At 49.4% G+C, this 13,636-nt stretch overlaps 1 protein-coding gene across 1 annotated transcript in view; it reads left to right on the top strand.

Annotated features, from left to right (window-relative positions):
- LOC137317688 (uncharacterized) overlaps nt 1-13,636 on the top strand; it is a 56,843-nt gene that overhangs the window by 8,227 nt on the left and 34,980 nt on the right. Inside the window, 1 exon segment of the mRNA XM_067980858.1 lies at nt 6,297-6,462. The gene's annotated coding sequence lies outside the window, so the exon portion shown is untranslated.

The following is a 13,636-nucleotide window of genomic DNA, read 5'->3' on the forward strand; positions in this document are numbered from 1 at the left end:
CGTTATTTTCGTTGAATGATTTCCTCTGTTGCCAGGGTAACAATCTGTCAGATCTCAGTACAAGAGGCGTTGGTTCAAATTTATATCCGAAAGGGAGGGAAGGGGATCAGGATCAGACTGTGCGGAGAGTGTCTGGGACTGGGGAGGGAGGGGGATCAGGATCAGACCGTGCGGGGAGTGTCTGGGACTGGGGGAGGGAGGGAGGGGGATCAGGATCAGACCGTGCGGGGAGTGTGTGGGACTGGGGGAGGGAGGGAGGGGGATCAGGATCAGACCATGCGGGGAGTGTCTGGGACTGGGGAGCGAGGGGGATCAGGGTCAGACCGTGCGGGGAGTGTCTGGGACTGTGGGAGGGAGGGAGGGGGATCAGGATCAGACTGTGCGGGGAGTGTCAGGGACTGGGGGAGGGAGGGAGGGGGATCAGGATCAGACCATGTGGGGAGTGTCTGGGACTGGGGAGGGAGATGGATCAGGATCAGACTGTGCGGAGAGTGTCTGAGACTGGGGAGGCAGGGGGATCAGGATCAGACTGTGCAGGGAGTGTCTGGGACTGGGGGAGAGAGGGAGTGGGATCAGGATCAGACCGTGCGGGGAGTGTCTGGGACTGGGGGAGGGAGGGGGATCAGGATCAGACCGTGCGGGGAGTGTCTGGGACTGGGGGAGGGATGGAGGGGGATCAGGATCAGACCGTGCGGGGAGTGTGTGGGACTGGGGGAGGCAGGGAGGGGGATCAGTATCAGACAGTGCCGGGAGTGTCTGGGACTGGGGGAGGGAGGGAGCGGGATCAGGTTCAGACCGTGCGGGGAGTGACTGGGACTGGGGGAGGGAGTGTGGTTTTTGGGAGGTGTATGTGTGAGTGACGTTTGAGGGTGGGGGACATGTGATTGAGGGTGGAGGGTGGGTGACGTGAGTGAGGGTGGAGCGAGGAGGCTGTGTGAGTGATGGAGGTGGTGATATGTGAGTGAGGCTGGAGGGAGATGGATGTGAGTGAGGGTGGAGGGAGGTGAATGTGTGATTAACTGTGGATTGAGGAGGATGTGTGATTGAGGGTTGAGAGAGGGGGATGTGAGTGATGTTGGATGTAGAGCGATGTGAGGGGGAGGGAGGGAGGTGTGAGTGAGGGTGGATGGAGTGGGATGTATGAGTGACGGTGGAACGAGTTGGATGTGTGAGTGATGTTAGAGGGTGTGGGATGTCACTGAGGGTAGGGAGTGTGAGATAAGGTGGAGGGAGATGCATGTGAATGAGGGTTGTGTGTTTGGGATGTGCAAGTGAGGGTGGAAGGAGGGTGATATGTGAGTGAGGATGGACGGAGGGCGATGTGTGAGTGAGAGTGGAGGAAAGGTGATGTGTGAGTATCGGTGGACTGAGCGGGATGTGTGGTTGAGGGTGCAGGGAGGGGGATTTGCGTGATGGTGGAGGGAGGTGGATGTGAGTGAGGGTGCAGACAGGGGGATATGTGAGTGAGGGTGGAGGTTGTGGGATGTGAGTGTGGAGGGAGGGGGATGTGACAGTGAGGGTGGAGGGAGGGGGATGTGACAGTGATGGTGGAGGGAGGCGAATGTGTGAGTGAGTGTTGCGGAAGGAGTGTGTGTGTGGGTGTAGGATAAGGAGGGAGATGTGTGAGTCAGGGTGGAGGGAGGGAAATGTAATTGAGGGTGCAGTGAAAGTGATGTGAGTGAGAGTGGAGGGAGGGAAATGTGAGTGAGGGTGGAGGGATGGGGATGTGAGTGAGGTTGATAGGGGTGACGTGAGTGAAGGGGAGTGAGGGGTTTGTGTGTGATGGTGGGGGGAGGGTGATGTGAGTGTGGATGGAGGGAGGGTGATGTGTGATTAAGAGTGGAGTGAGGTGTTTGTGGGTGAGAAGGGAGGGAGGGGATGTGAGTGTGGGTGGTGGGTGGGGGATGTGAGTTAGAAAGGAGGGAGGGCATGTTAGTGAGCGTGGAGTGAGGGGTATGTGTGTAGTGTGGTGGGAGGGGGACGTGAGTGAAGGTATAGGGAAGGGGCTGTGAGTAAGAATTCGAGAAGGGTGATGTGTGTCAGGGTGGAGAGACGGTGATGTGAGTGAGAAGGGAGGGAGGGGATGTGAGTGTGGGTGGTGGCTGGGGGATGTGAGTTAGAAAGGAGGGAGGGTATGTTAGTGAGCGTGGAGTGAGGGGTATGTGTGTAAGTGTGGTGGGAGGGGGACGTGAGTGAAGGTGTAGGGAAGGGGCTGTGTGTAAGATTTCGAGAAGGGTGATGTGTGTCAGGGTGGATGGACGGTGATGTGAGTGAGAAGGGAGGGAGGGGGATGTGAGTGAGGATGGTTTGAGGGGGATGCTTGTGAGGGTGGAGGGAGAGTGATATGTGTGAGGGTCGGGGATGATTTGTGAGTGAGGGTGGAGGGAGGGGGATGTGAGTGAGGGTGGAGAGAGTTGATTTGTGAGTGAGGGTGGAGGGAGGAGGATGTAAGTGGGGTTGGTGGAAGGGCTAAGTGACTGAGGTTGGAGGGCGGGGTATATGAGTGATGGTGGATGGTGAACAACATGACTGAGTGTTGGTTTAGTTAGTTCGGGAAGAAGGAGGAGTATGTGAGTGAGTGTGGAGGGAGTGGAATGTGAGTGAGCATGTAGTGAGGGGATGTTCATGAGTGTGGAGTCTGGGAATGTGTGAGTGAGGTCGGAGGGAGGGTGACGTGAATGAGGGTAGAGGAAGGGTGACGTTGGTGAGGGTGCAGGGAGTTGGATGTGTGAGTAATGGGGTGGGAGAGGGAAGTATGTGTGAGTGTGGAGGGAGGGGGACGTGAGTGAAGGTGGAGTTAGGGGATGTGAGTGAGGGTGGAGGGACGGATATATGAGTGAGTGTGGTGGGAGTAGGATTTGAGTGAGGGTGGAGGGAAAGGGATGTGAGTGATAGTGGAGGGATGGGACGTGTGAGTGAGAGTGGAGGGAGAGTGATGTATGAATGAGGGTGGAATGAAGGGTATATGAGTGCGGGTGAAGGTGATGTGTTTGAGAGTGAGTGTGGAGGAACGGGATGTGAGTGAGGGTGGAGGGAGTGTGAAGAGAGTGAGGGTGGAAGGAGGGGTTTTGAGTGAGGATGGAGGGAGGGGAATATGTGTGTTTGGAGGGAGGAGTTTGTTATTGAGGGTGGAGGGAGTGGATGTCGATTGAGTGTGTAGGGAGGGGTTGTGAGTGAGGGTGGAGGGAGGGGGATGTGAGTGATGTTGGAGGGACGGGGAGGTGAGTGACGATAATGAGATGTTAATGTGAATTATGGTTGTGGGAGTGGGATGTGTGAGTGAGGTTGGTGGGATGGTGTGGGAGAGAAGCTGGAGAGAGAGAGATCTGAATTAGGGTGGAGGGAGGGGGATGTGTGAGTGAGGCTGGAGGGAGAGGGATGTGAGTGAGGATGGAGGGAGGTGATTGCGTGAGTGAATGTGGAGTGAGGGGGATGTTTGATTAAGTGTGTAGGGAGGCAGATGTGAGTGATGTTGGAAGTGGGGCGATGTGAGTGAGCATGGTGGGGAAGGGATGTGAGTGAGGGTGGAGGGAGGGAGATGTGTATTAGGGGGCGGGAGTGGGATGTCTGAGTTTGGTTTTTGGGAGGGGATTGTGTGAGTGACGTTTGAGGGTGGGGGGCGTGTGATTGAGGGTAGAGAGTGGGTGACGTGAGTGAGGGTGGACGGAGGAGGCTGTATGAGTGATGGAGGAGGGGGATATTGAGTGAGGCTGGAGGGAGAGGAATGTGAGTGAGGGTGGAGGGAGATAAATGTGTGAGTGACTGTGTGATTGAGGGTCGAGCGAGGGGAATGTGAGTGATTTTGGACGTAGGGCAATGTGAGAGAGGGTAGCGGGAGGGGGGTGTGAGTGAGGGTGGAGGGGTGGGATGTGTGAGTGACGGTGGAACGAGGTGAACATGTGAGAGATGGTGGAGGGTGGGGGATGTGAATCAGTGTGGAGGGAGGGGCATGTGTCAGTGAGGGTGGAGGGAGGTGGATGTGTTGGTGGAGGTGGAGTGAGTGTTGTGGAAGGGGTTGTGGGTGGGGTGGGGGGTTAGGGAGGGAGATGTGTGAGTGTCGGTGAAGGTTGAATGAGGGTGGAGTGAAGGGGGATGTGAATGAGGGTGGAGGGAGTGGAAGTCGAGTGAGGGTGTTGTGAGTGAGGATGGAGGGAGGGGGATGAGAGTAAGTGTAGAGGGAGGTGGTATTCAGTAAGGGTGGAGGGAAGGGTTTGTGAGTGAGGGTGGAGGGAAGGGGTAGTGAGTGAGGGTGGAGGGAGAGTGATTTGAGTGTGGGTGGAGCGAAAGTGGGTGTGAGCAAGGGTGGAGGGAGGGGTATGTGTGTGTGGCTGGACAGAAGTGAATGTGAGTGAGAGTGGAGTGAGGGGTATGTGAATGAGAGTGGAGGGAAGGCGATGTGAAATAAGGTGGAGAGATAGGGATATAAGTGAGTGTTGAAGGAGTATGATGTGAGTGAGAGTGGAGTGAGGGGTATGTGAGTGAATGTGGAGGAAGGGGGATGTGATTGAGGGTGCAGGGAGGGGTATGTGTGTGAGGGTGGAGGGAGGGGGATGTGTGAGGGTAGAGGGTGGGGTATTAAGTGAGAGTGGAAAGAGGCTAAATGTGGGTGAGAGTGCAGGGAGAGGGATGTGAAAGAGGATGGAGAGATGGGGATGTGGGTGAATGTGGAGGGAGGGGCATGAGAGTGACTGCGTTGTCCCTCTCTCTGGGCCAGGGAAAGTTTGGTAGCTCCGGGGATTGTGGTTGTGGCTCAGAGAAATCTCCCCCTCCCTGAACCCTGGGCCTCAGTCAGTTTGGAGCTGCACTCCCGCTCACCCCGCCTGGTCTCACTGCCTGGTCTCACAGCCCAGTCCATGCCCTGGGTTACCTCATAAGAACATGAGAAATAGGATCAGGGGTGGGCCACAAGGCTCCTCGATCCTGCTCCGCCATTCAACTCCACTTTCCCGTCTGATCCCCATAGCCCTTGATTCCCTTCGAGTCCAAAAATGTATCCATCTAAGCCTTGAATATAGTCAACGACTGACCATCCACAACTCCCTGGGGAAAAGAAAATCCATAAGTTCACAACCCTCTGAATGAAGATATTTCCCCTCCTCTCAGTCCTAAATGTCTGACCCCGTATCCTGAGAATATGCCCCTTGTTCTGGACTATCCATCCAGGGGAAACAACCTCTCAGCATCTACCCTGTCAAAAACCCTCAGAATCTTATATGATTCAATGAGATCACCTCTCACTATTCTAAACTCCAGAGAGTATAAGCCCATTCTACTCAATCTCTCCTCATAGGAGAACCCTCTCATCCCAGGAATCATTCCAGTGAACCTTTGTTGCTGTGCCTGTAAGACAATACACCCTTCCTTAGATAAGGAGACCAAAACTGTACACAGTACTCCAGGTGAGGTCTCACCAGACCCCTGTACAATTGTAGGAAGACTTCCTTACAATAAAGGCCAACATGCCATTTGCCTTCATAATTGTTTGTATGTTAACTTTTTGTGTTTCTTGTACGAGGACACCCAGATGTCTCTGAACACTAACATTTAATAGTTTCTCACCATTTAAAACTTATTCAGTTTTTCTTTTCTTCTTACAAAAGTGAATAACCTCACATTTCCCCACATTATATTCCATCTGCCACTTTCTTGCCCACTCACTGAACCTGTCCATACCCCTTTGCAGACTCTTTATGTCCTCCTCATAGCTAACTTTCCCAACTTGCTTTGTATTGTCAGCAAACTTGGATACATTGCACTCGGTACCTTCATCTAAGTTATCAATATATATTGTAAATAGCTGAGGCCCAAGGATTGATCCTTGTGGCACTCCACCAGTTACAGCCTGCCAACCTGAAAATGACCCGTTTATCCCTACTTTCTGTTTTCTGTCAGTTAACCAATTCTCAATCCTCAATATTACCTCCAACCCAATGAGCCCTTATCTTGTGTAACAAACTCTAATGTGGTAACTTATCGAATGCCTTTGAAAATCCAAATACACAACATCCACTGGTTCCCCTTTATCTGGACTGCCAGTTACATCCTCAAACAACTCCAATACAGATTGTCATCAACGAGTGAATTCCGCCCTTTCTGTTGCTTCAAAACTAGCGGGGGTGGTGCTGTGAAAGGGACCAGGCTCTGATTGGCGGGTGGGGGTATCAATCACTTGTTTTGAACCAATAGAAGGGGCGGACTCCGTGAGGGACATTAATTTCTGCAGCGAGGGAAAGTGCAGATTAGATTCTCCTTCACACCGTCAATATTGGTCTCATTTTCTGCCCTGCCATAATTAGATCTCCGGTGAATGATGGAGTGATTGAGAAAAGTCCACAGCTGGAAGTAAACAGGGATTGTAGACTGAGGAACAACAGCAGGGGAATCAGCACAGGATTGTGAGAGCAGCAACCAGAGAGAACCCTTCCGATTCAAAGAGCTTCCAGAGATCGACTGGGGAGAAAGGTAAGAGAAAGTCCCATTTCCTCAGATAAACACTGGTCTTGTTGACAGTCCACAAAGGTTACAAGGTAAGGGGGGAAATGGTGAGAATGAGACTGGGAGAGTCTGATCACCAAGTACAATTATCCAGCATGAGGCCGTGTAATGAAACGTGAAGTGAGATCAGTTTCTGTCTCAAAACACACAGTCACAAATTAATCTTGTTTGTATTTTAGAGTGAAGGGGTTTGATCTAAGAGGTAACTCCATTCTGAGGCAGAGCCCAGCAGATCTCCAGTGTCTCCCCGTCCCCAGCACCAACTCGGAAAGAACCCACCTTTCTGTCTCCCATGATGTGAATATTACACTGTGTGTTAATGTAGTACCAGACAGCGTTAATGAATTCAAGTATATTTCAGATCCAACTATCAAAATAAATCATCTGACAATTCTGAACTGGATACTTAATGTTATTTCCTATCAGTAAATCTATTTCTGGATTTCACAATTACTGTTGAATTAAATGATAATTTAAATACAAACTTGTGAGAAACTGATACGTAAATCGGATTCTTATAATAATTTTTAAAATTTCTTCCAATTGATTATTTTGTCTGTTGTCAGAATAAATGTTCTGGGTGATCACTTATCCATCTCCCGGCCTCGGCCGAGGGTTCTTTTTATTAAACTGAGAGTGAAGTTTGTCCCGATACAATCCAGATTCATTTCCGTGCTCTTTCAACACAATCACCTGATTATTATGGGGACCTGCTTTTGGCAGAAATATAAACAGGTCTTTCAGCCCTTTAAACACTAACTGGAGTTTGCGGAAATATTGTTCATCCAAATGTTGTAACATGTACAAAGAATGTGACGATCAGATGTTTCGCCATCGAATTCAGTATCGTGGCAGTAATTTAAATGGTCACTGTTAACAGTTACAGGTTTAGATGGTATAAGACAATCAGATTTTCAGAGCAGACGTGGTCTGTTTTTAAAAATGTGACTATTTTATCGATGTCCTTCTGTAGATGCGGTGCTGCTTAATGTTCTGTCGAGCTCAAACTGCTGGTGAATTCACTAAATCCCCATTATCAGGCCTTGTGATGTAAAAAATCCGTTATTGGAATCGCAGCTTCATGGTTAGAAAAAGTGTCTGAATGTTCAGGGTTAATCTTCATCTTAACTAAACTCCAAACACGTGATGGTGGTTTTCGTTATGTCCTTTTCAGCAACTATCGTTGAGTGAGTTCCTCTATGCCAGGTTAACAATCTGTCAGATCTCAGTACAAGAGGCGTTGTTTCCAAATTATATCCGAAAGACCATGAAACGTTCAGTGTAAACTCCTATCTATATATTCAGAACCTGACACGTTCAGTGTAAACGCCTATCTGTCTATTCAGACTATGAAACAGTCAGTGTAAACTCCTATCTACATATTCAGACCATGAAACAATCAGTGTAAACTCCTATCTATGTATTCAGACCATGAAACATTCAGTGTAAACTCCTATCTATATATTCAGACCATGAAACATTCAGTGTAAACTCCTATCTATATATTCAGACCATGAAACATTCAATATAAACTCCTATCTATGTATTCGGCATACCAGGAGTAGGGACATCGTCTGGATACGATGAAAACATTTTAAGAGTTGCTTTTACTCCAGAAGAATAATATTATAATACAGCAGTAGGTTGTGTAGATATATATAATTCATAAGACTTCCTGTTGCCATGGTTTAATGATCATTTTCTGAAATCGATAACTCCTGCGTGAATACTTTTTTAATGGAGATTATTATTCCACCAGTTATTCAGTCCTCCCAGCACTGCTGGCACTGTAGTGAACATTCACACATGTCCTCCTCCCATTCTGGCCTGTTTCAACAAACAGTGAGAACACATTCCAGTTCATCTATGCCAGTGTGAGCAAGGCCATCGAGATGCACTAGTAATGAATTAAAAGTCTTATTTCCAACGCACACTTCCTGTAAGTGTCACACTTAATGCTGCACTCGTCTCCTGTCACATTCACTCGCTGTTACACATCAAACTTCATAATTCAGAAATTAAACTTGGAGTATAACCTCTCGCTCCCTGTCAGTGGCGTATGGGTGTGGGGCCGGGTCAGTTGTGTGTGTGTGTGGGGCCGGGTCAGTAGGGTGTGGATGTTGGGCTGTGTCAGTGGCGTTTGGTTGTGGGGCCGGGTCAGTGGGGTATGGTTGTGGGGCTGGGTCAGAGATGTATGGGTGTGGGACTGGGTCAATGGGGTTTGGGTTTGGGGCCGGATCAGTGGGGTGTGGGTGTGGGGCCGGGTCAGTGGGGCGTGGGTGTGGGGCCGGGTCATAGATGTATGGTTGTGGTACCTGGTCAGTGAGGTATGGGTGTGGGGCCGGGTCAGGTGGGTATGGGTGTGGGGCCGTGTCAGTGAGGGATGGGTATGGGGCCGGGTCAGGTGGGTATGGGTGTGGGGCCGTGTCAGTGAGGTATGGGTGTGGAGCCGGGTCAAATGGGTATGGGTGTGGGGTCGTGTCAGTGAGGGATGAGTATGGGGCCGGGTCAGGTGGGTATGGGTGTGGGGCCGTTTCAGTGAGGTATGGGTGTGGGGCCGGGTCAGGTGGGTATGGGTGTGGGGCCGTGTCAGTGAGGTATGGGTGTGGGGCCGGGTCAAATGGGTATGGGTGTGGGGTCGTGTCAGTGAGGGATGAGTATGGGGCCGGGTCAGGTGGGTATGGGTGTGGGGCCGTGTCAGTGAGGTATGGGTGTGGGGCCGGGTCAAATGGGTATGGGTGTGGGGCCGTGTCAGTGAGGTATGGGTGTGGGTCCGGATCAGGTGGGTATGGGTGTGGGGCCGTGTCAGTGAGGGGTGGGTATGGGGCCGGGTCAGGTGGGTATGGGTGTGGGGCCGTGTCAGTGAGGTATGGGTGTGGGGCCGGGTCAAATGCGTATGGGTGTGGGGCCGGGTCAGATGGGTATGGGTGTGTGGCCGTGTCAGGGGGTATGGGTGTGGGTCCGGGTCAAATGGGTAATGGTGTGGGGCCAGGTCAGTGAGGTTTGGGTGTGGGTCCGGATCAGAGGGGTATGGGTGTGGGGCCAGGTCAGTGAGGTATGGGTGTGGGTCCGGATCAGAGGGGTATGGGTGTGGGGCCAGGTCAATGGGGTGTGGGTGTGGGTCCGGATCAGAGGGGTATTGGTGTGGGGCCAGGTCAATGGGGTGTGGGTGTGCGAGGCCGGATCAGTGGGATATGGGCACGGTGCCGGGTCGGTTCGGAATGGGTGTGAGGCTAGTTCAGTCGGGTATGGGTTTGGGGCCGAGTCAATGGAGTGTGAGCGCGGGGCCGTGTCGGTGGGGTGTGAATTTTGGGCCGGATCGTGGGGTGTGGGCGCTGGGCCGGGTCAGTGGGGTGTAGGATTGGGGCCTGATCGGTGGGGTGCGGGTTTGGGGCCGTGTCAGTGGGGTACGGATGTGGGGCCAAATCAGTGGGGCGTGGGCACGGGGCCGTGTAGGTGGGGTGTTCGTTTGGGGCCGTGTGGGTGGGGTATGGGCGCGGGGCCGTGTTGGTGGGTTGTGGGCGCGGGGTCGTGTCGGTGGGGTGTGGGCGCGGGGTCGTGTCGGTGGGGTGTGGGCGCGGAATTATATTTGTGGGACGGTGGAACAGCAGCGTATGAACTGTACAGGGTCGATGAGAAGGCAATCTCCAGGTAACAGAGCCTCACTGCAAAGAAAATATGTTTTTAAGGAGAAGCCCGATAAACACATGAGGGAGAAAGATAGAAGGATATACTGATAGAGTGAGATGCAAGAGGGAGGTTGGAGGCTGACGAGGTGCAGAAACACCGGCATGGTTCAGTTGGGCCGAATGGCCTATTTCTGTGCTGTACATCCTGCATAATTCTATGTAAAATAAAGGGAATTGACGAGGCTGCGTTTTCTGCAGCAGTTTTGTAGAATGCGAATATCGGAATCTTTTCTCTCATTCTGTAGTCTGGAACACGTGAACTCTTCGAGTGGAACGGAGAGATTCTAGTCGCCCAGTCAGAGAGTTATGTGATGCACAAGTGAAATGAGTTTAACTTGTTCTATAACATTAAACCACCAATGAGACTTTTGTATTACAGACGAGAGGGTTTGATCAAAGAGACACGCCCAGTTTGACACGTGGGTGAATAGGTGGACTCGTGCATCTCGATCTCTTCCTCCAACGCCTCTCCTCCATTGTCCAGCTCAGTGGGGCTCCCCTCGCTTGGTTCCAACTATAACCTTTGACTCCCTTGTTAATCAGGAATCTATTCAACTCAAAATATTTAAATGGAGAGAGATATTAAAAATATTCAATGACCCTGCCTCCACCACTCACTGGGGAAGGGATTCCACAGACTCACAACCCTCTGAGAGAAAACATTTCTCCTCATCTCCGACTTAAATGGGAGACCCCTTATTTTTAAACTGTGGCCCCCTAGCTCTAGTCTCTCCCACAAGGGGAAACATCCTCTCAGCATCTACCCCTTCTAGTCTCCTCAGGATCTTATATGTTTAAATAAGATCACCTCTCATTCTTCTAAACTCCAATGTATACAGGCCCAACTTGTCCAACTTTCCTCATAAGATAACCCCCTCATCCCAGGAATCAGTCGAGTGAACCTTCTCTGAACCGCCTACAAAGCAGTTATGTCCTTTCCCAAATAAGGAGACCAAAACTGCACACAGTATTCGAGATGTGGTCTCGCCAATGCCCTGAACAACTATAGCAAAACATCTCAACTTTTACATTCCATTCCCCTTGCAATACATGGCAACATTCCATGTGCCTTCCGAATCACTTGCTGTACCTGCATACTATTTTTTGTGATTGATGTACTAGGACACCCAGATCCCTCTGGACCTCAGAGTTCTGCAATCTCTCTCCATTTAAATAATATACTGCTTTTCTAATCCTTGTGGACAAGTTCATATTATCCAACATTATACTCCATCTCCCTAATTTTTCCCTACTCACTTAACCTATCCCTATCGCTTTGCAGACTCCTTATGTCGTCTTCACAAATTACTTTCCTACCTCCCTTTGTGTCATCAGCAAATTTAACAACCATACATTAGGTCCCTTCATCCAAGTATAATTGTATAAATGCAGAGATTAGACAAGCGTGTAAGAAAGGCATAGTGGTCTTCATGGGGGACTTTAACCTTCACATAGATTGGGAAAAGCAGACTAGCAACTGTCAGAAAGGTAGTGAATTTCTTGCGTGTGTCCGGGATAGTTTTCTACTGCAGTATGTCCAAGAGGCAACAAGGGGCAAACCATACTGGATTTAGTAATGAGTAATTAACTAGATTTAGTTAACGGCTTAACTGTGTGTGAACATCTATCCAATAGTGATCATAACATGAACAAATTCAATGTAGTGTTTGAAAGGAAAAAAAGTGAATCAGCTGCTAAGATTCCAGACTTGGGCAAGGCCGATTTCAATGGGATGAGACAGAGACTGTCCACAGTAAACTGGGCAAAACTGTTAATAGGTAAAACGACTGATGATCAGTGGGAAATGTTTAAAGAAACATTGAACGTGATAGAGAATCGGTTTATACCCATGAGGGGCAAGAACTCTACTTGACAAAAAAAAAGCCATGGACAACTAAAGAGGTAAGGGATAGTATAAGACATAAGGAAAGGGCATACAAAAAGGCAAAAAATGGCACAGATCCTGGCGAATGGGAAAGATACAAAGATCAACAAAGTGTCACAAAACAGATAGTAAGAGCTACAAAAAGAGAGTATGAAAAGAAACTCACAAGGGATTTCAAAACCAATACGAAGAACATTGATAGTTATATTAGGAAAAAGAGGGTGGTCAGGAGCAGTGTTGGCCCCTTAAAAACTGAAAGTCAGGATATTGCCATTGACAATGGGGAAATGGCGGACATGTTAAACAATTACTTTGCGTCAGTATTTACAGTCGAAAAAGAGGATAGCATGCTGGAAATCCCAAGAAAACGTATATTGAATCGGGGACAGGGACTCGATAAAATTAACATAAGTAAAGCAACAGTAATGAAGAAAATAATAGCACTAAAGAGCGACAAATCCCCAGGACCAGATGGTTTCCATCCCAGGGTTTTAAAGGAAGGAGGTGAGCACATTGTGGATGCCCTAATTATAATCTTTCAAAGTTCTCTAGATTCAGGAACTGTCCCTCCAGGTTGGAAAATTGCACATGTCACTCCGCTTTTTAAGAAAGGAGAGAGAGGGAAACCGGAGAAATATAGACCAGTTAGCCTCACATCTGTTGTGGGGAAAATGCTGGAGTCTATAATTAAGGATAGGATGACTGAACACATCGAGAACTTTCAGTTAATCAGTGAGAGCCAGCATGGATGTGTGAAATGTCGGTCGTGCCTGACAAACCTGATTGAATTTTTTGAAGAGGTGACTAAAGTAGTGGACAGGGGAAGGTCAATGGGTGTTATTTATTTGGACTTCCAGAAGGCATGTGTTAAGGTCCCACATAAGAGAATGTTAGCTTAGATAGAAGCTCATGGAATCGGGGGAAAAGTACGGACTTGGTTAGGAAGTTGGCTGAGCGAAAGGCGATAGAGAGTAGGGATAATGGGTCGGTACTCACATTGGCAGGATGTGACGAGTGGAGTCCCGCAGGGATCTGTCTTGGGACCTCAATTATTCACAATATTTATTAACGACTTAGATGAAGGCATAGAAAGTCTCATATCTAAGTTTGCCGATGACACAAAGATTGGTGGCATTGTAAGCAGTGTAGATGAAAACATAAAATTGCATAGGGATATTAATAGATTAGGTGAATGGGCAAAACTGTGGCAAATGGAATTCAATGTAGACAAATGTGAGGTCATCCACTTTGGATCAAAAAAGGATAGTACAGCGTAATTTCTAAATGGTAAAAAGTTAAAAACAGTGGATGTCCAAAGGGACCTCGGGGTTCAGGTACATAGTTCATTGAAGTATCATAAACAGGTGCAGAAAATAATCAAGAGAGCAAATGGAATGCTGGCCTTTATATCTAGAGGACCAGAGTACAAGGGGGCAGAAGTTATGCTGCAGCTATCCAAAACCCTGGTTAGACCGCACCTGGAGTACTGTGAGCAGTTCTGGGCACCGCACCTTCGGAAGGACATATTGGCCTTGGTGGGAGTGCAGCACAGGTTTAGTTGAATGAT

This window comes from Heptranchias perlo, unplaced genomic scaffold (assembly GCF_035084215.1).
Source record: "Heptranchias perlo isolate sHepPer1 unplaced genomic scaffold, sHepPer1.hap1 HAP1_SCAFFOLD_63, whole genome shotgun sequence".
Taxonomy (NCBI): domain Eukaryota; kingdom Metazoa; phylum Chordata; class Chondrichthyes; order Hexanchiformes; family Hexanchidae; genus Heptranchias; species Heptranchias perlo.